At 44.7% G+C, this 23,626-nt stretch overlaps 1 protein-coding gene across 2 annotated transcripts in view; it reads right to left on the minus strand.

Moving 5' to 3' along the window:
• Positions 1-23,626, minus strand: part of LOC124723111 (protein seele) — a 93,853-nt gene that overhangs the window by 69,236 nt on the left and 991 nt on the right. The gene's annotated exons all lie outside the window — the stretch shown is intronic.

The raw sequence follows: 23,626 nt of genomic DNA on the forward strand, positions 1-23,626 counted from the left end.
GGCAGAGGAGCGAGAAGAAAAGAGTGCATGTTGGAGTTCCCGCATGGAGAAAACAGTATTGTAGCTTTCGCGATTTTGAGAGGAGAAAGCAAGATGTCACACTTCCGCTGCACGTTTCTTCGGGAGAAACGCTGGCGGGTAATTTGAAGAGCTTGAAATCTCAGCAAAGTGCTGACTCAATGAGTTAGAAATTGCGATGGGGTCCACTAATGTATCATGCGCGACAGTGAGCCCAGAGACCGGGGAGAAACTAGGCGCGCCTGAGAACCGTCGAAGCCGACTCCAAACTTCCGAGGAGGGAGTGAAGGTGTTAAATGAGCTAATAAAGAATTTCCAGCTTGCCTTCTTGCTATCGCGAATGACACGACGGCATCGCGCACGGAACTGCTTATAACGGATACAGTTGGCCAAAGTAGGATGGTGGCGGAAAACGCGAAGAGCACGTCGCCGCTCACGTACTGCGTCACGGCATGCCTCGTTCCACCAAGGAACTGGGGGGCGCCGGGGCAATTTGGAGGTGCGTGGTATTGAACGTTCCGCAGCTGTAAGAATAACGTCGGCAATATATGTGACCTCATCGTCGACGCTGGGAAAGTGACGGTCATTGAATGTCGCTAGAGACGAAAAAAGTGTCCAATCGGCTTGGGCAAACTTCCAGTGGTGCGGGCGCATATATGGCAGTTGAGGCTGCAGTCTAAGGACACATGGAAAGTGATCACTCGAGTGTGTATCATCAAGGGCGAACCATTCGAAGCGCCGAGCTAGCGGAACAGTGCCGAACGCAAGGTCCAAATGAGAGAAATTTGTCGTGGAGGCAGACAAAAATGTAGGGACCCCAGTGTTGAGGCAAATTAGATCCGCTTGGTGGAAGATGTCTAGCAATAGTGAGCCACGTGGACAAGGATGTGGAGATCCCCAAAGCGGGTGGTGGGCATTGAAGTCCCCAACCAGCAAATAGGGGGGTGGAAGCTGACCAAGAAGATGAAGAAGATCAGCTCGTGCCATTAGTGTGGACGATGGAATGTATACAATACAAAGAGAAAAGGTATATCCAGAAAGGGAAAGACAGACAGCGATGGCTTGGAAGGAAGTGTTTAAGTGGATTGGGTGATAATGGAGAGTATCATGGAGAAGAATCATGAGTCCTCCTTGGGCTGGAGTGCCTTCAACAGAGGGGAGATCAAATCGGCCGGACTGAAAATAGGGGAGAACAAAGCGGTCATGGGGATGCAGCTTTGTTTCCTGAAGACAGAAGATGACCGGCGAGTAGGATCGTAAGATAATCGACAATTCATCCTGATTGGCTCGAATGCCGTGGATATTCCAGTGGATAATGGACATAGGGTGAACAGAAAATGGAGGAATGTGACCAAGGTTGCCATCAACTCAACGACTGCTCAGAGCTTGCGACCGACAGCATGGAATGGCATTCAGCCGAAGGCAGAAGATCCTGATCCATAGGTTGTTCAGGAGCAGCTCCTGCCACCAGCGATCGGCCGGTTGATCGGCCACCGGCAGTGCACCTCGGCGACACAGAAGACGGCCGAGGGCGATTTCCACCAGGTGGTGCTGTAGATGGGACACGCCTTGGCGGAGAAGGAGATGAACTGGGTTTCTTTGTAGCCTTCTTGGAAATATGATGTTTAGATGGAGGAGGAACCGATGGTTGTGAAGTTGGGGTACGTAAAAAATCTTCACGAGTATGGTCTTTTTTCGAAGTCTTGGTGTCTGAGTTTTGGGCTCGAGATTTAGCAGAACCCGATGAAGGGTGAGCCATAGAGTGGGCAGGCGAAAGTGGTGAGGTTGAATGGGCGATCTTTGCGCTGGCTGATCTGACGACCGTGGCACTAAAGGTGAGGTCGCAAGTCTGCGTGGCCGCCTCCTTTGTTGGCCGAGGAGAAGCAAGGACAATTCTGTATTTTCCTGTCTGAGGCACGGTGTGCTGTCGACTGGCGAATAATTTTCGAGCAGCAAAGGTCGACACCTTTTTCTTCACTCTGATTTCCTGGATGAGCTTTTCGTCCTTAAAAACGGGGCCAACTCGAGAGGAAGCAGCGTGGTCACCCATACAGTTGATGCAGCGAGGGGATGGAGGTGGACAAGCACCCTCATGGGCATCCTTGCCACACATAACACATTTGGCCGGATTGGAACAGGACTGGCTGGTGTGATTGCACCGCTGACACCGATAGCAACGCGTAGGGTTTGGGATGTAAGGGCGAACGGAAATTATCTCATAGCCTGCTTTGATTTTCGATGGGAGTTTAACTTTGTCAAATGTCAAGAAGACAGTGCGGGTTGGAATGATGTTCGTGTCAACCCTTTTCATAACTCTATGAACAGCCGTTACGCCCTGGTCAGACAGGTAGTGCTGAATTTCTTCGTCAGACAATCCATCGAGGGAGCGTGTATAAACGACTCCACGCGAGGAATTTAAAGTGCGGTGCGCTTCAACCCGGACAGGGAAGGTGTGGAGCAGTGAAGTACACAGCAATTTTTGTGCCTGGAGGGCACTGACTGTTTCTAACAACAAGGTGCCATTCCGTAATCTGGAACAAGACTTTACAGGACCTGCAATTGTGTCGACACCTTTCTGAATAATGAAAGGGTTGACCGTGGAGAAGTCGTGACCTTCGTCAGACCGAGAAACAACAAGGAACTGTGGCAACGATGGAAGAACTGTCTGTGGCTGAGACTCAGTGAACTTACGCTTGTGAGCAGACATAGTGGAAGATGAGGAAACCATTGCGGAAGAATCCCCCATGATTACCGGCGTCTCCGATGGCGCGCTCCTCCCTTGTGGGGGCCCTCTCTGAGGGCACTCCCACCTTAGGTGGTTGTTCACACCTCAAGTCACACCTCCCGACAAACGGATGGAGGGACCAATCGGCACTTTCGGAAGGTATCAGCTCGGGTAATCACCCCTCCCTGGGCCTGGCCATTACCAGGGGGTACGTACGTGTCCTACCTGTCTACCCGGGGCGGGGAATTACGCGTTACCCCATCACCGGCTACGCACAAAAATGCGTGGGTCGGCCTTCAGACACGCACAGGGAGGAAGAAAGAGAAAGGGAAAAACAAAGAAAGGGAAAGGAAAGAGGAGAGGTCTCAAACGCCGCAGCGGAGAAAAGGGTAAAGAGAAGAGGTAAGGAAAAGAGAAGGACAAAGGAAGGATGAAGACATACAAGCAGAGAAGGCGAAGAATGCGGTACATTTACGAGCATCCGTCTCCGGACGTAGGCATAAACCATACTCCCAGAGGGGGAGAAAGGGAAGGAAAGAACCAGAGGTGAGAGGAGGAGGGGCGAAGTTGGGGGAGAGGGAAGGATGCGGAAAAGGAAAGCATGCAGCCCGGAAAGGAAGGAGGGCCACATTAGCTCGGGGTCCCGTGCTTGCTACGCACGTATCCACAAAAGAGTTGTGGACACCCTGGGGGGACTCTACGCTCTAAGTTGGCGTGCAGCTCGTCATCAGACTGAAAAAGGAGGTCCCTATGGAAAATAACACCCTGGACCATATTTAAACTCTTATGTGGTGTAATGGTAACGTTAACATCCCCCAACTTGTCACAAGCAAGTAACCTGCATGACTGGGCGGAGGATGCCGTTTGTATCAGTACTGGCCCAGAGCGCATTTTGGACAAACCCTCCACCTCCCCAAACTTGTCCTCTAAATGCTCGACGAAGAACTGAGGCTTTGTGGATAGAAAAGACTCCCCATCAGCTCTCGTACAAACTAAGAATCGGGGCGAATAACTGCTACTGCCATCCTGAGATTTATGTTCCTCCCACGATGAGACCAGGGAGGGGAACGTTTTCGGATCGTACTTCTGAGCGTTAAATTGAGCCCGAGAACGCTTAGAGACTGCTGGCGGCTTGTCACCAGCGAGAGACGATGTACCACGCTTCATTGCGGGTCATCCGCCCTCATGACACCTACTCCGACAAAGGGCCCTACCCACGGGCGCCACCCAGCCACAGCAAAGGCCACCTGGCAGGATGGCCGTTGCCGGGAGTCCCGATACCCCAGGATGATAGGCATCTACTCCTTGGCATACATGGGGAGTTAACGGCGCAGGCATCAGTAGAGCGATCCCTGTGTTGTCAGGGGGCTACAACCAACAGGGTACATGGCGGCCCCACCACAACGGACTGGCTACCAAGCTGGATGTTAGGTAACATGTGCTCCATGGTCGCCGTCAGTGCAGAAAGAGGCACTGCACAGTGCAAGGTGTAATCTGCACGCAGGAACGTAGTCATGCCCAAGAGATGGAGAGCGGGCAGGACTGCAAGTCAACAGCGAATAAGCTGGCAAAAGGTCTGATCACAAGATGGACACAATGCACCAAGTAAGGCGCCCTTTCCCAATCAGCTCGCTCTTCGGTAAAATTTTGAGAGATGGAGGTCAAACCCAACAGGGGACCATCACAGAAGGCCAAAAAGTTTGAGACTCCTTTCAGTCGCCTCTTACGACAGGCAGGAATACCACGGGCCTATTCTTACCCCCAAACCCGCAGGGGGGTCACCATCAAGGTGGCAGGTGTAGTCTTCGGGCTATGAGAGGTGACGTTGTTAGGAAGAGCTGATGGTGCCAGAACTGTTGTAGTGGTGATGTCATACGCACAAAATGCAGGCATTCAAATTTTGACTTAACATCAGTATAGGTCGGTTGGTCCAGGGTCTTGTACTCCATGATTTTCCTTTCTTTTTGGAGAATCCTGCAGTCAAGTGAGCAAGGCGAATGGTGCTCGGCTCTGGCTCTGAGCACTATTTTATTTTATTTTATTTTTTTTTGTGGTTTTAGGGCGCACAACTTCAACGGTCATTAGCGCCCAGACTACGTTAGGAATGCACCGCGAGGCACAAGTTTAAAACAGCAACTAAAAGGGAAAACACAATAAAAGATCGACAGGCATAGGATTAAAAAAACAGCATAATCATATGTCCTTAGACAGGTTGGTCAATTTGATAAAACGAAGAACGCGAGCAGCTGCTCCTGGGTCATCCGCTAAAATGGCATCGAGAGTACATGGCAGGCCAAGATCAAGACGCAGTGTAGTAAAATCCGGATAGGACGTTAAAATGTGGCGGTCCGTCAGCAATTGACCACATGGGCAGAACGGCGCCGGCGCAGCCGTCAGCAGATGGCGATGGCTGAACCGGCAGTGTCCAATTCGTAACCGGGCCAAAACTACCTCCTCCCGCCGAGAGGGGCGTGAGGAGGACTCCAAGCCGCGGGAAGAGGTTTCAAGGCCCGAAGCTAGTTGTCCGTAAGTGCAGCCCAATCAGCATGCCACAGCAATAAAATGCGTCGACAAATGACCCTGCTACAATCTGATGAAGGGACACAACAAGAAGCTGTCCGAGGCTGGAGGACTGCAGCCTTGGCCGCGGCATCTGCAGCTTCGTTCCCAGGGATACCGACATGGCCAGGAACCCACATAAAGCTAACCGGAGAACCGTCGTCCACCAGCTGCTGAAGAGAGCGTTGGATCCGGTGCACGAAAGGGTGAACCGGATACGGATCACCGAGGCTCGGGATGGCTCTCAGGGAATCGGAGCAGATGACATAAGCAGAATGTCGGTGGCGGCAGATGTAAAGAACAGCCTGGTAGAGGGCAAAGAGTTCAGCTGTGAAGACTGAACAATGGCCATGGAGCCGGTATTTGAAACTTTGTGCCCAGACAATAAAAGAACAACTGACCCCGTCATTGGTCTTAGAGCCATCTGTATAAATGACGGTCATATTAATGAACTTCGAATGAAGTTCGACAAAACGGGAGCGGTATACCGAACCGGGGGTAACCTCCTTTGGGAGCGAGCTGAGGTCAAGGTGAACGCGAACCTGAGCCTGGAGCCAAGGTGGCGTGTGGCTCTCGCCCACTCTAAAGGTTGCAGGGAGTGAAAAATCAAGGTGTTGAAGGAGGCGACGAAAGCGAACTCCAGGGGGTAGCAGGGCAGAGACATACAACCCGTATTGACGATCGAGAGAGTCGTCAAAAAAGGAACAATAAGACAGGTGGTCGGGTATTGACAGTAGCCGACAGGCATACCTACAAAGCAGTATATCGCGCCGGTAGGGCAGTGCCAATTCACCGGCTTCAGCATGAAGACTCTCGACGGGACTAGTATAAAATGCTCCGATCGCAAGACGTAAACCCCGATGTTGTATGGAGTTGAGGCGGCGTAAGATGGACGGCCGTGCAGAGGAGTATACAAAGCTCCCATAATCCAGCTTTGAGCGGATGATCAACCGATATAGGCGAAGTAGGACGGTTCGATCCGCTCCCCACGACATACCACTGAGAACACGGAGGACATTTAGAGAACGGGTACAACGAGCAGCCAAATAAGACACATGTGGAGACCAGCTAAGTTTCCTGTCAAATGTAAGACCTAAAAATTTTGTTGTCCCCACGAAAGGGAGAGCAACGGGACCGAGTCGTAAGGACAGTGGGAGAAACTCTTTGTAGCGCCAAAAGTTAATACAGACCGTCTTCTCGGCAGAAAAACGGAAGGCATTGGCGACACTCCAGGAGTAAAGATGGTCAAGAGAACGCTGAAGACAGCACTCCAGGAAACATGTACGCTGCACGCTGCAATAGATGGTAAAATCATCCACGAAAAGGGAGCCTGATACATCAGCTGGGAGGCAATGCATTATTGGATTGATCGCTATGGCGAAGAGAGTGACGCTCAAAACTGAGCCCTGTGGCACCCTATTCTCCAGGCGAAAGGTGTCCGACAGGACAGAACCCACATGTACCCTGAACTGTCAATCCATTAAAAAGGAACGAATAAAAAGACCGCGAAGGCCCCATGTATGCATGGTGCGGAGAATGCCCGCCCTCCAACAGGTGTCGTAAGCCTTCTCCAAATCAAAGAACACAGTCGCGGTCGGGCGCTTCCGCAAGAAGTTATTCATAATGAAGGTCGACAAGGTAACCAGATGGTCAACAGCAGAGCCGCGCCTACGAAATCCACATTGTACATTGGTAAGTAGGCGCCGAGATTCGAGCAGCCAAACCAAACGAGAGTTAACCATTCGCTCCATCACCTTACAGACACAGCTGGTAAGCGAGATGGGTCGATAACTGGAAGGCAAGTGCTTGTCCTTCCCCGGCTTAGGAATCGGTACAACAATAGACTCGCGCCAGCATGCGGGAACATGTCCCTCAATCCAGATGCGATTATAAGTACGAAGAAGGAAACCTTTACCCGCAGGAGAAAGGTTCTCCAGCATCTGAATATGAATAGAATCAGGCCCTGGAGCGGAGGACCGTGACCGGGCAAGTGCGTTTTCGAGTTCCCGCATGGTGAAAGGGGCATTATAACTTTCATGATTCGAGGAGCGGAAGTTAGGTGGCCTAGCCTCCTCTGCCTGTTTTCGGGGGAGGAAGGCAGGGTGGTAATGAGCGGAGCTCGAAACCTCTGCGAAAAAGCGGCCGAAGGCATTGGAGATATCCTCAGGGGCCACAAGGACGTCATTCGCGACCGTCAAGCCAGAAACTGGTGAGTGGACCTTAGTGCCAGATAGACGGCGCAGGCTACCCCAGACAACAGAAGAAGGAGTAAAACTTTTGAAGGTGCTTGTGAAAGCAGCCCAGCTGGCTTTCTTGCTTTCTTTAATAATACGACGGCACTGCGCACGTAATCGTTTGTAAGTGATACAATTCACCACTGTAGGGTGGCGTTTAAAGGTGCGTAAAGCACGTCGACGAGCACGTAAAGCGTCTCTACATGCTGTGGTCCACCACGGAACCGGTACGCGACGTGGAGAAGAAGTAGTGTGAGGGATGGAATATTCAGCAGCAGTGAGAATGACTTCCGTGAGGTGTGCGACCTGACTATTGCAGCTTGTGAAGGTTTGATCCTGAAAGGTCGTCCTGGAAGAGAAGAGCCGCCAGTCTGCTTTGGAGATGTTTCAACTAGCTGAGCACGGAGAGGGGGTATGATGCAGGAGATGGATGACACGGGAAGTGTTCGCTCGAATATGTACCAGAAAGGGCATACCACTCAAACCGGCGTGCAAGTTGGGTAGTACATATAGAGAGGTCTAAATGGGAAGAGGTGTGAGATGTGTCCGAAAGAAAAGTAGGGGCGCCAGTATTGAGGCAGACAAGATTGAGCTGGTTGAAAAGGTCTGCTAACAGGGAGCCCCTCGGGCAGGATGCTGGAGAGCCCCAAAGGGGATGGTGGGCATTGATGTCTCCAGTTAACAAAAATGGTGCAGGTAGCTGAGCAATAAGTTGCATCATGTCTGCCCTGGTAACAGCAGACGACGATGGAGTGTAAACGATACAAATAGAAAATGTAAAAGTGGGGAGAGTAATTCGGACGGCAACTGCCTGCAGGCCGGTGTGCAATATGATGGGATCGTAGTAAATATCATCCCGGACCAGCAACATAATCCCTCCATGAGCCGGAATACCTACAACAGGGGGTAGGTCAAAATGCACAGAGGTGTAGTGTGCCAAGGCAATGTGATCACATGGGTGTAGCTTTGTTTCCTGGAGGGCTACGACGAGCGGACGGTGCAAGCGGAGCAGCAACTTCAAGTCCTCTCGGTTGGAGCGAATGCTGCGAATATTCCAGTGAATAAGTGCCATCGTGAGAAGAAAAGGAAGATGAAAGAAGGGGTCACCTCGAAGGCCGCTGAGGGCCTGGCTTCGAGCGAGTACTGCCGCCGCAATCAGTAGGCGGACAGTCATTGTCCATTGGTTCTATAGGTTCATCGGCCATCTCGTTAAGATGGCCGGGAGGAGGAGCTTCCTCCGCAGGTGGACAGCCAGATGTTCGGCTACCAGCAGTGCGGCCAGGCGAAACGGATGACGGCCTGGGGCGGCAGCCGCTGGGTGGCGCAGGAGAAGAAATGCGCTGTGGCGGAGAAGGAGAACTGTGCTTCCTATGAGTCTTCTTGGAAGGTCTTTTAGTGGAAGTACTGGTCGACAGCTGGGAGTTCGAGGTACGTAGGAAGTCTGCATGGGACGGTTCCTTCTTGAAGGCCCGTGCATCTGATTTCTGGGTCTTTGTCTTGGCAGAAGCTGATGAAGGTGCTTGTGTTGGAGGGGTGACGGGAGGAAGAGGAGACGTCGACCGCGCGATCTTAGCACTGGCCGAACGGACGACCGTGGTGCCGAAGGTCAGATCGCATGTCTGCGTCGCCACCTCCCTGGTAGTCAGAGGAGAGGCGAGGACAGTACTGTATTTTCCCGCTGGGAGCAGTGTGGGCTTCCTACTAGCAAATAGCTTGCGAGCAGCCGAGGTGGACACTTTCTCTTTGACCCGAATTTCTTGGATACAGCGTTCTTCCTTGTAGATGGGACAGTCGCGGGAGGACGCTGCATGGTCACCCTGACAGTTCACACAATGAGGAGATGGAGGTGGACAGTCACCCTCATGAGCATCCCTGCCACAAGTGACACATTTAGCCGCATTGGAACAAGACTGCGAGTGTGATTAAAACGCTGACACTGGTAGCAGCGCGTAGGTGTCGGGACTTAGGGGCTAACAGAAATAACCTCGTAGCCCGCTTTGATACGAGACGGCAGCTGAACACTGTCAAAGGTCAAGAAAAGTGTCCGGGTCGGTACAAGGTCATTGTTGACCTTTTTCATGACCCTATGGACAGCTGTCACGCCCTGCTCAGCGAGGAAAGACTGAATCTCCTCGTCAGTCAATCCGTCGAGTGATCGAGTATATACCACACCACGAGACGAATTCAAAGTGCGGTGAGCCTCCACCCGGACAGGGAACGTGTACAGGAGTGTGGCCCGAAGCAGTTTTTGTGCCTGAAAGGCACTCTCAGTTTCTAGTAACAAGGTACCATTACGCAACCTGGTACATGACTTGACAGATCCGGCTATGGCATCTACGCCCTTCTGAAATGACAAAAAGGTTGACAGAGGAAAAATCCTTGCTGTCCTCAGATCGAGAAACTACGAGGAACTGTGGGGCAGGCGGTAGTACTTTTGTCACTGGTGGCTGGTCAAGTTTCCGTTTATGGGCAGAAGTCGAGAGAGAAGAAGAAGAGAAATCCATTGCAGAGGAATCCCCCATGACTGCCAGCGTCTCCGATGGCGCACTCCTTCCTTGTGAGGACCCTCTCAGAGGACACTCATGCCTTAGGTGAATGTTTACACCTCAGGTCACACCTCCCGAGAAACAGACGGAGGGACCAATCGGCATGGTCAGAAGGTATCAGCTCAGGCAATCACCCCTCCCTGGGCCTGGCCTTTACCAGGGGGTACGTGTGTGCCTTACTTGTCTACCCAGGGCGGGGAATTACGCGTTACCCTGTCACCGGCTACGTGTGCGAACGCGTGGGTCGGCCTTCAGGCGTGCACAGGGAGGAAGGAAGAAGAGGAAAAAGAAGAGAGAGAGAGGACAGACTGTCTCAAACGCCGAGGCGGAGACCAGAGAAGGCAAGGAGAAGAAGGCAATGAGAAGGCAAGGAGAAGAAGACAAGGGAAAGAGTAAGGAAGACAGTGAGATGGAGAAGAGCAAAGAAAGGAACCAACCAAAGGAAGGAAGAAACGAGAAGAAGTGAAAAAGCAAAATGACCACAAATAGAGGTCGTGAAACCGTCCGTCTCTGGACGCAGGCGCTAACTACCCCCTTGAGGGGGAGGGACTCCTTTTAGTCGTCTCTTACGACAGGCAGGAATACCTCGGGCCTATTCTAATCCCCGGACCCGCAGGGGGGTCTGAGCACTATGGGACTTAACTTCTGAGGTCACCAGTCCCCTAAAACTTAGAACTACTTAAACCTAACTAACCTAAGGACATCACACACATCCATGCCCGAGGCAGGATTCGAACCTGCGACCGTAGCGGTCACGCGGTTCCAGACTGTAGCGCCTCGAACCGCAAAGGCCACCACGGCCGGTGGCGAATGGTGCTCTTCGCAGTTGACAGAGATGGGAGGCGGAGCACATGGAGTATTGGGATGTGATGGGTGCCCGCAATCTCGGCATGTGACGCTGGAAGTACAGCGGGAAGACATATGGCCAAACTTCCAGCACTTAAAGCACCGCATCGGGGGAGGGATAGAGGGCTTTACATCACACCGGTAGACCATCACCTTGACCGTCTCGGGCAATGTATCACTCTCAAAGGCCAAGATGAAGACACTGGTGCCTACCTGATTATCCTTTGGACCCCGGTGAACCTGCTGGACGAAATGTACACCTTGTCGCTCTAAATTGGCCTGCAGCTCATCGTCGGACTGCAAAAGCAGGTCTCTGTGAAATATGATACCCTGGACCATATTTAAGCTCTTATGGGGTGTGATGGTTACTGAGACATCCCCCAGCTTGTCACAAGCGAGTAACTCCTGTGACTGGGCAAAGGATGCTGTTTTGATCGAGACTGACCCAGATCTCATTTTGGACAAGCCCTCCACCTCCCCAAACTTGTCCTGTAAATGATCAACAAAAAACTGAGGCTTCATCATCATGAAAGATTCCCCATCAGATCTTGAATATACAAGGTACCAGGGCAAATAAGCTCCGCTGCCATCCTTAGCCTGACGTTCCTCCCATGGTGCGACCAGAGTTTGGGGTCGTATTTCTGTGTGTTGAATTGAGCTCGTGATCGCTTAGAGACAGCTGGTGTTTCACCACCAGCAAGAGACGATGGACTATGCCTCATCGCATCTCATCCACCCTGATGACACACACACCGACCAGGGGCCCTCCCCACGTGTGCCACCCAGCCACAGCAAAGGCCACCTGGCAGGATGGCCATTGCTAGGAGTCCCGATGCCCCAGGGGGATAGGCCCGATGGCATACATGGGGAGTTAATGGCGTAGGCATCAGCAGAGCGATCCCTGTGTGGTCAGGGGGCTACAACCAACAGGGTTCATGATGGCCCCACCACAATGGACTGGCTACTGCGCTAGATATCAGGTGCAAAAAAGTCCATGGTCATCGTCAACACAGAAATCGACACAGCCTAGTGCATGGTGAAAAACGCACCCAGGAAGGTGTCCTCATCCAAAAGATTTAGAACAGGCAGGACTGCAATGCGACGATGAGAAAGTGGGCTAAAGATCTCAATGCACGATGGACATGATGCACCTTGTAAGGCGCCCTTCCTCAATTGGCTCGCTCTTTGGGAAAATTTTGAAGGATGGAGGTCAAACCCTACAGGGGACCATCACATAAAGGCCTAAACGTGTGAAAGTCCTTTTAGTCGCCTTGTACGAGAGGCAGGAGGAGGGTTCTCCTGAGAAAGGTTCAACATCTACAAGTTAATTTTATTGCCAGACACTATCACTTTCACCTGTTCATATCCGACCATCACTTCAGCTACCACAGATGGTTGTTGGGAAGTGACTAATTACTTAGCATAACTGTTTTTTTTTTCCATATGCAATTGCAGATGTTGATAGCTTGGTCACTTGACTGTGTGTGTGTGTTGAGACACTGACATTTAGTGCCAGTTTTTAACTATTGGTGTGAAGAAAGTAGGTAAGAAAGGTAGTTCCAAAGTTTTAAATACTTTTTGTATTGCAGTGAATGGAACACGTGTAGTAACTTTGATTCCTTGAATGATACATATTCGGCAGTGTAAGTGGGACATTTGTAATTATATTCTGGGTGTCTGATGGAAAGGAAATGGGCAAAGTATATTCCATTCTACTTTCATGTGTGGAGTTGCCACATTTTCTGCATGATATCTAATGCTTAATGCTAAAGTGGTATGCCTAAGCAGAAAAGTTTAAGTTAATGGCTTGTTGATGACAAGATAATTAGAGATAGACACAATCTCTGACTGGGAAAAAAAATTGGTTTTGTTGACTTCAAAAGAAGCATCCTGGCATTTGCCTTAAGTGAATCAAGGAAACCACAGATTTGAATCACTATCTTCCCAAATGCAAGTCCAGTATCTCACTCCAGAGCATGATGTGCTCACATTGCATTAATACTTGTTCCATAGATCATGAATATGACATTTTGTAATTATGTGGAACGTGTCAATTTAATATGTTTCCTTTACACAATATAACTTGCTTTTTTGAGTTACTACTTCATATCTCAAAATTCATCTATTGAGTAGAACAAGTTGTTATTCAGAAATTCTTTTAATTTGTTTGTAAATGTTGGTTGGCTGTCTGTCAGACTTTTAATGCTATTTGGCAAATAACCAAATATTTTTGTGGCAGCATAATTCACCTCCTGTGCCGAAGTCAGTTTTAACCCAGAACAGTGTAGATCATCCTTTCTTCTAGTGTTGTAGCTATGCACTTTGCTATTATTTTTGAACTGGGATGGGTTGTCAATAAAAAATTTCATAAGTGAATATATGTGTGAAATTTTTAGCAATGCTTGGATTAGGACAGAGTTGTTATAAAAATATATCTCAATATAATCTGGCAATCCTGGCAAATCAAATGTTAGTATGAACGCCAGTCTATTCTCTAATCTCGATTCACTTGCTTCAATATGTTACTTATTTGTACTTCTCCTTACCATGTCAATTATTTTCAATTCATTGATATTTACTGTCATTATATTGCAAAATGTGATTGTAACTTTAAAATAATTGTGTGTTCTGCTTTTCAGAGAGAACAGGATATTGGCTAGATTACTAACATTCCTTGACCACAATGTTTGGAAAGCTATTGCTCTTTCTTGTGATTAAGTACAATTTCACAGCCTTTGGCAGTTTCAGTGCTACAGATATTTTGTTGAAGCACTATATGGTCATAAAAAGCGAGTAGCTTATGAAACATGACTTCCACCCTTTTTATTACGTACACCAATTTTGTATAATAGGCCATTTTCTGTTACTACAGATATCTTTGATTATGTCACAGTGTTATCATAAGGGCTCAATGCCCTGACCTTAGTGCTCCCTGTCTGTCCATTCAAACCATTGTGAGTTCATCTGTCTGAATTAACAGTATCTATTTTTCCCTATGAGCAGTTTGCAAAACATACTTAGACAAAGTCCTGCACATCCAATATAAGAGTGATTCACACACCATCATGACAACTGCCCCACTCCATCAGCATACAATAGAACTTGGTGTTGAATTCTTTTTTTTAAGTTTGTACCCTCCACACCTGGCTATAGTTGTAAGAGGGTCACCTTCAGATATTGTCACAGTAGGTTTTTTTTTTTTTTTTTTTTTTTTTTTTTTTTTTTTTTACAGTGAATGTTTAAGGAAACAGTATCGTGAAAAAATAAAAACTTCAAGTGAAAGTTTTCACTGCATGATTTTTTGTGAAGGTCTATCACTAGAATAATGCCTCAAATCACTTTGTTCAACTTTTGGTAATCATCTTCAGACAAGGGTGTTTGCAATCTGTTTGCAGAACTTAATCATGGTGACACTTCCATCTGCAATGTATTTGGGTGTCATTCCAAAAAACATTGGTGATGTATGCAACATAATTCACTATGCCTGGAATGTAGCTTACCACTAGAAATAAGCATCATTAGGAGTGTAGGAGACTGATGTAATTATGATTTTGAACAAAAATTTAACTGTGAAAAAGATCTGTTCCTGGTACATTCTGCTCAATTTAAAGCTAGCTCAAAAACAGGCTTGGGTCAGTCAGTGTAAGGAACTACTAAAAAAACAACAAAGAAATGAAAAATATATATACATCATCATAATAGGAGCTGAGACTCTGATACATCTGTACAAGCTGGAAATCATAGACAACGGTCAAAAGTGTCGCATCTTTCTTCACTGTGAGAATAACAGCTGTCTCACAGAATATGCTTGGTCATAATCAAGGAAATGTCGCCCATTTCCTGCTAGTGAGCTTTTATTGGATAGTGACTTGTTAAGTAACCCAACAGCCAGTGTACCCATGACACCACACTAACACATGCAAAATGAGCTCGCCTGCTGTATGTGTGGAGAGGGGAGTGACCCTTTAATGACGGGAGTCCAGAAAGGGGTGAAAGCATTTTATGAAGTGCTGAAAATATACTTTTCGTGCAGATGATGTGTAATGGCACATACGTCACACAGAAATAGAACATGGGTTTTGAAATAGCACATTTTAAAGTCTTTCGTCTTCATATCTGGCAATACAGTTGCAACAACTACATAGACTATTCACATGTATACTGCACTATTCACATGTATACTTTGCACCACACACTGCAGATCTTGAAGATTGGCAGCAGTGATAGGGGACATTAAGCAAAACTGTAGCACCTGAGCTTTCTTTCAAATTTTCATTTCACACAATATACAGAAATTCACTGTGCTGACTTCTAAATGATATAATGTCAGCTGGGGAAATAAACTCATTTTTTCACATCTCTGTTTCTCTCATCAAGCCTAAAATAACATTCTGATGGTGGTGAGCATCTAAAGTGTGGCTTGTAAGAAAATCATTAAATAATAACAGCAATTGTGACAAATTTTGTCATTATATTTTAATTCACCACGTTCATCAGTTTTTGCTTTTTTCTAGGTGAGCACAAAGCAAAGATCTCACAAAAACTCATTTTTTTATGTATAATTTACGGTCACAGGATGTTGGAAAATAGTTCTATTACCTTGTACCAGATATCAATTTCAATTTTTGATGAGTTTCTACTTGCTGTTACATACTGATGAAATTCATTACCACAAATTATTGTACAAACATGGTATTGTACATTTAATTTCCTTCACTTGTACATATTTTATACAATGTATTGGAGATGATTGAAATTTTTAATCATATATGCAGATTACATGTGTTTTTACTCATATTTTGGGGGGTTTTAATGTTTTCCTCAATTCTGCATTTTCCTCAGTTTTGCTGTTTTTCAATCCAGACCGCACGAAAACATAAAATAGGGGTTTCACTGTACAAGTTTCCCAGAGCACTCCTCAGCAGGAAGCAGCAAACACCAAGAGAGGGAAAGACATATCATGAGTTCCACAATGTCCAACACAGCCAATGCTTATTGCAGCTAGTCTGATGCAAGTATTTTGCACAATTCTGACTTCTTCTGCCACATACTTGATACTCCAGAGTACATAAAATAGTAGATTACCATTAAATTGCATTGACACTTCTCTGTTAAATCACCTGTCTCCGACACATTTACTGTGAGTCCTGATTACTTTATGGGTAAAGTGATACCTTCTCACAAGCATACTGTGAGAGCAAGACAGAGAAACCAAAAAACTATGAACATTGGTCTCATTGATGCAAGACACTTCTCTCCCTGCTTTTGTCTTCTGACATTGGCAATAAGTAGAATATACAAAGTATTTATCTGACAGAAATTGACTGTGACAATATTATGCAGTGCCAATAGTTGAATACTGTGCAGAAATTTCCTCCAAGAAGATTCCTACTGATATATTTACACATCATTACACTAATACTTATACAGCTTGTATCCAACAGTAAAAGAAATATCTAATGACCTCAAGTACAAGTGCAAGTATAAGTACACGCACGTGAGCACCCACGCACCCACGCCCACGCGAGCGCCCACGCACGCACACCCACCCACTCTCACTCACTCACTCTGTGTGTGTGTGTGTGTGTGTGTGTGTGTGTGTGTGTGTAAAAAAATTGCAATTCTCTTCACCACCTTCATTTCACACTCACTGTCCAAATGGGTGGGAAGACTCCTGCGGCTGACTTTTATTCACCTTTTAAGTGGGATTCACCCAATCTTGAGAGCTGCCGCAATGCTAGGTCAGACTGTTGACAGTATAGCATTCAATTCACCTTGCTCACTACCAACTTAAGCAATTCACTTTCAAGCAATGAGATGCTTAACAATTGGAGCCAGATTCTGGGACATGACTTTAGAGTAAGTGACTAAACTCCTACTCATTGATTAGTGTCTGTGAGGGCACAATAAAAGACCAGTTGTGAGTAACGACTATATAACACTGTTGACAGGCATTCTCTGTCATATGATGCAAGTCTTAATTCTTCTGACAGTACTAGGCTCTCAACAATTTGTCCCCCATGAAGCAGTGACCCAAAGAAAATGGTATTCTAAAATCGCTACAAATAAGCGATCTACATAAAAGCAGTGTAATGGACAGTTCAGAACCTTACTATATAAAGGTCAGATAGCATTACTGCATTGTACTTATGAAACAATACACGAACTGCTTTGAAGTTAGTTATGAGGGTGAGAGGTGAGGTGGGGAGGGGGGTGGAGAATGCCTCATTTACAAAGATGGATACTACTATTCTTAGATCTCTTCCCACTTGGGTTGTTCTTTCACAAGAGCATCAGATTCTGTGGTTTTCCAGAATCACTTAAGGTAAATGTCAAGATGGTTCCTTTGAAAAAATGAAGTCCTTTCCCAATTTGAGCTTTTGCTCCACCTCTAATGATACAGGGTGAAAAGTATTTAAACCAACAAACTCTGGGAGGTTGTAGGGGACATCTAAACAAATATTTTCCCCTAATGTAATTTTTTCCTATGAGGAGTATTTAAACAGGTGGAGGAAGATTTCTCTGGCAGCAAATCAATTAAACCAACAAACACTTTTCCACTTTTTATGACCAAGAGACAACACATTAACACAACCCAATTTCAATTACAGTAGATTTTCAAACATGCCTCCATTGACATGTAAACAAAGGTTATACCATCGGATCACGTTCTGTCTGACACGGGCAAAAACCCCAGGAGTATCCTGAATTGTTCCTGCTGCTACTATCCGGGCAATCAGATCCTCTTCTGATGCAAAAGAAGTTGCATAAACAAGGTTGTGCATCTCTCCCCACACAATAAAGTCCACAGGGGACATATTGGGGGATCAAGCAGGCCATGGTACAAGACCACATCTGCCAATCCAAGTTTCTGGGAACCGTCGGTCCAGGAATCGACGCACATGACAACTGAAACGTGCCAGTGCCCCGTCGTGTTGGAACCACGTGCATTGTCTTGTAGGGAGCAGGATGTCTTCCAGAAATTCTGGCAAGAAAATTGCAATAGTGCCTGCCATTTAATGGCCTAGATAGCAGATACGGCACAATTAAACAGTCCCAACAACACCGACCCACACTTTAGTGATGAACCGCACTTGATAAGCGCTAGTAACTGTGGCATATGGGTTATCCTCACTCCAAACATGCGAATCGTGCATGTTGAAGACTCCATCACGCCCGAATGTTGCTTCATCGGTAAACAACACAGAGGATGGAAATGTAGGATTCATTTCACGCTGCTCCTGGTACCACAGCAAAAATGTGCTCTGGGTGGATAATCAAATGGTTCCAGGTTGTGGACACGCAATACGTGAAACGAACGTAACAATTGCTCTCGAAGGACTGTTCGTACATTCGTCTGATTCGTCCCCATGTTATGTGCAATTGCACAAGTGCTGACTAAAGGATCCCGCTCCATATGCTGCAAGACAGATTCCTCAAATTGCAGCATTCTTACTGTGTGACGGCGTCCCTGTCCAGGTAATCTGCTAAATGACCTGGTCTCGTGCAGATATTGGTACACAGCAGCAAAGGTCGTATGATGCAGGATACGGCGATTAGGATATTGTTGTTGATAAACCCGCTGTGCAGCTCGTCCGTTGTGGTGCGCTACATAGTATGCAGGAACCATATCAGTGAACTCACCCCAGGTGTATTGCTCCATTAGTAAACAGAGACAATGCACTACTACACTGGTGGACAACAGTTGCCTACAACTGAAGAGCGTAATACGCCCTCTCACAACTGAAGATCGTAATACTTCCTCTAACAACTGAAGAGTGTAATACGGCCTCGGTTTAAATAATCCTCATAGGAAAAAATGACATTAGGGAAAAACATTTGTTTTGATGCCCCCTACAACCTCCCAGAGTTTGTCGGTTTAAATACTTTTCACCCTGTACAATGGGATGATGAACCACAGTCTTCCTTCTATCTCCCCTCCCCTACTTTCCACTGAAATGACAAGAGAGTGCTGGGTGATGAATTTATTGGGGGCCTGCTACTTCTCTTGAGAATAGTTCAAGTCCCATGTTTTTTTGAAAAGCCAATTTTTCCCTCTCTTCCTTGATTTGTAATTAATGGTACATTGCTTGATCATTATTGTCTACTTGTATGGACATAACCACGATTTGCAATAAATCCTGCACCATTTGCTGGTCAAATGGAGGAACTACAGAATTTACTCCAAGTCTACTATTGTTTGACACAGACACAGAACCACATACAGTGTGTCCCAGGAGAAATGGTCAATATTCAGGGATATGACAAGGATGACCACTTGAAGCAAAAAAGGCTAGTAAACATGGGATCTAAAATGCATACCTTAAGAGCTATCAGCACTTGTTCATCTTTGCTACTGTGAAACACATCTCTTCTACCGAAGAAATGCTTATAACTCTTAAGGCAGGCATTATAGAACTCATGTTCTCTAGAGTTTTTTTGCTTCAAATGATACCATATTTCTCATTTAAAACAAGTCCTTGAAATTTTCACTAAATAAGCAGATATTATCTTTCAAATGACTTTGCACAATAAAAACAAATCAATGACAATTGGCATAACCAATTCTATATATGGTTGCTGTCCTGTTCGTTATACCCAAAACAGATTTTTTTCTACACAGCCAACATATACACAAATGTTTTGTAAACAAATTCTTTGTTGAACGAGTTGCATTTATCAGTATTTTGCCAATGAACAACTGTCTTCCACACACTTTACCCATGACTGAAAATATGTGATAATTCCATACATATCCACATGCATTGTTTGTTGAGAGGATTTGCAAGACAAAATTGAATACAGATACAAATTATCAAACCTGCTGCCAAAAGCTACTAATAATTGATTGTAAATATAAAGTTTCATGTCCTGTTTGTGATACAACCATTAATATACTAGTTTCAACAGGCTTTACTAGGCATGGTCTTATTAGAGGTGGTATGGTTTTGCTTTCCTGCAACTTTTGAACAGTCTTATCGAGCCAACTGTACAGGTACCAACAGTTTATCGTGGGCTCTGAACCATGGAACAACTTTGCGTATTTTACACTAACAAATCACTGCCAGAGGTAAAAGAAGTAAAAAGTGATACAAAAAAACCTACCACCAACCAACGATTGAATGACAGACCTTTGAAGTTGTAGCCTTGACACCCACATTTTTCAAAACTATTTTGTACATTTTATACAAGTGATAAAACAATTTAGACAATCACGTCACAGGAGCAGTAATATAATGTACATTGCAAAGCATTAATATTTCAGTATTCATTATAAATATTTTCTATGAAACTTACAGCCATATATGTGCATGCAGGGTGCATGTTCATAGTTTGCGAGGCATTGCAGATATCAGATATGACATGATTATGCTCAAGACACTCAAATGTTGGTACAGTCAGACTGACACCTTCATATAATATTTAAGTTCTGGTGGTAAAGTGTGTGAGGGCATTTCTCTTCTATTTAGTTCAATTCTGGACATTTCCACATTGCAGTGATTTTTGAAATAGTTTGGGAATGTAGACTGAAGTCATTACTATCAATGTGACTATTCTGCAAGAAATGTTCTGACACAGTGCAGTTTAGAAGCTGGTTTATAACATTTAAAAACTCAAAACAAATTAGAGCATTACAGAATTATGGACAAGGCTTTGTATGGTTTCAGTATTATCTGAGCAGTAAAACTCTTGAGTGAACAAGAAATGAACCAGAATCTAAGTGGATTACTGTGATTAGGTATGTTACTTGGGATCCCTTACTACGGACAATTCTTTTCCCGGTGAATATCAATGACATGCCTACAACTATACCTGACAGCTGATTTGTTTGCAGGTGGTACAAGCATAATTGTTACATTTTCAGGTCAGGATCTGAACAACATACCAGAAGCAACATTTGGTTCACAGCTCCCTCTGAAAAGAAGAGTACATAATTCTGCTTGTGGTGACATGCAGCCCTCTAACAATACTAGTGTAAGTAGTAAAGTACAAGACGTGAGATTTACAGGAATGATGATAGATGAAACTCTTATGGCAGACACATTTTCAGGAATACCTGCAGAAGCTGAATGCAGGCACCTTTCTAAATAGAACAATGTTCACTCAGCACCAGTAATGCACTAAAAATTGTTTAATTTTCATTGTGTGTTGTCATACAGGATAATATTTAAGGGCAACTCAATTTAGATACAAATATCATCATGACCACAAGGTTATAATAACAACGTATGTGGTGAGCCAATCAGTTTTCACAAAAGTTTAACACAGTTAATGACATGTTGTACATTTTCAAATGCAGTTAAAGATTACTCTCCCTTGATAAACTCAGACACTCTGCACTGATGCTTTAGGTCAACTTATTTGCCTCTAAGTAATTTTTGTTTAGTGAACTGTAAGTAATGTAGAATTCAAGTTCATTTACCTGACACAGTAATTTAATTTGGGTTTTTTTTACATCATTTCAGGGAAATGATGGGATGGTTTCTTCTAACACGTCATGACTTATACTTCGTCTACATCTTGCCCGTTATTAAGCTTTACAACAACGACTAAATTCTTATGCTGAAAGACTATTATTATTATTATTTTCATACTGCCATTTCATATTACAATGTTTTGATACTTCTTTTTTTTCCTTGTAAAAGTTTTGGATATGAAGTAGTCGTATCTTCATGTGTAATTGACATAAATCAAATTTAATGCATAAAAACTTGTTCTCCCATATAAAAACTGTAACTTGGCACTTGGCAGAGGTGTTAGCACTTGCACATAGGTCACTCTCAAAGAGGAGGAAACATATAAAACTAACATGAAACATGTGCTCTGCATTTTTATGAAAGCAGAGGGGACACACAGAAAAATGATACCCTCAGTGACTTTGTATAGTCAAAACTGAACTCTTATTACTACATATTAACAAAACACTACTATACATTTCAACTATGAACTGTATTGTTCGATTACCAAGGCTGATACTAACCAGAAGCAAGTCAATACTGGCTGACATCTACCGATTCCTCAGCTCCCAGCACTGGCTGCAAGAAGTGCCAAGTTACAAGGCTCATATAGCACACTACATGTACCTTGCAAGATACTTTACATTTTTAGCAGTTCAACATAAAATACTGACTGTTCATGCAGTTTACGCACTGTATTGGCTTTCCTTCTTGTTTTATAGTAGTTTGAATATGGAATAGTGAATTGATGTACAGTAGGAAAAGGCAGCATACAATGTGACACATCAGCCAATAGAATCATTCTGATGATTATGTCCAACATGTGTGTTACAGAGGTTTTGTTAACACCCAGTGTTGAATTTTTATAGGGCGTGAATGTTTGAAGAGATGGCTGAAAGCATATATTGAGTCTTCATGTGGAGTATGTCCTAGTGTTGCTAGCTGCTACATGAGAGCAGCTGATCATGATTTTGACCTAGTCTATTGGACCTTCAAAGAGACCAGATCAGTTTGATGCATATAAAGCTAACATTTTTCTAGTCTATTTAGCCGTATTACGCGTCTTTTCAGAGTAATTTAAATTTTTAATTCACGTTGAGGTTGAAAAACAAACTGAATTTTTGTTCTACTAATATTTGTACTGTATATTACAAAACAGTTTTCAGCTTGTTATACCATATCACAACATAATATAAAAACTGGTTTGAAGTAAGCAAATATTTGTAAAACTAAAACCCAGTATGCATTTCAACCTTAAATATGAAATTGTTCTGCCAAGAAGTGACAGAAAAATCCATAAATAAGAGGTTGGAATTTCTCTGCCATAAGAACAACTGTAATTTTTTTAATTTATCATTGGGCACCTTAGTGTGCATTACCTATTTTTTGAGGACATTTACCTATTTTGGTGAGGTAAAACATTTCTGCTTCAGTGAGAAAAGGGCTCTCATGTTGTTCTCTCTCACCCAGTCAATTCTTTGTGCCGACATTAAGCTAGATGGCAATGATCAATAAATCACTTTCCCTTTTTTGCATCCACTTTCATCTTGCATGGAATATTGTTGCCTTTCCAAAATGAGAAATATGTCACATGGCCTCCAGTTCAAAACAAAATGTACATTCATAATAACTAGGCAATGTACTGAACATAAGAAGCACTAATTGAAAAGTGTTTACCCTTCCACTTCCAAGAATATTGTCTTTCATTGCAATGTACCCCCTAAAAGCTATAAAAATGTTTTCATGCTGTTTTATTGCATTCTACTTTTCTAAAATGTAAAACATAAGAAATAAATGAAATAGTTTGAACCAAAAGGTCATTTATTTTATAACTGTTTAGCTTTCCTCACTGTTCTTTTTCATCCTCTACAGTATTATCTATAAGCATCACATAATTAAGAAGACATGGATTACTCTAGTATGCTAACTATACAGATACTTTTAGCAAGCTGGTATATCATGATTTATGACAACATTGGATCATCGTAGCATGCCAGTGTGAGTTTATAATAGCAACAAGACTAATTGTTCAATAAATCAAGTCATACAGCAGCTTCTCAATGGTTAAATCTCCTGTTTGAAGGCAGTTCTCTTTTTTCTCTCTCCCCTTTTTTATTTTATTTTTTACTGATGCTAATTTGATCCACATTTTGTTATTTCATGGTGCCTGTTGTCTTGATGCCAGAATGAAATTTTTCTTTGCAACAAAGTGGGCACTGAAAAGGGAGTACTAAATTTAAT

Source organism: Schistocerca piceifrons, chromosome X, assembly GCF_021461385.2.
Source record: "Schistocerca piceifrons isolate TAMUIC-IGC-003096 chromosome X, iqSchPice1.1, whole genome shotgun sequence".
Taxonomy (NCBI): domain Eukaryota; kingdom Metazoa; phylum Arthropoda; class Insecta; order Orthoptera; family Acrididae; genus Schistocerca; species Schistocerca piceifrons.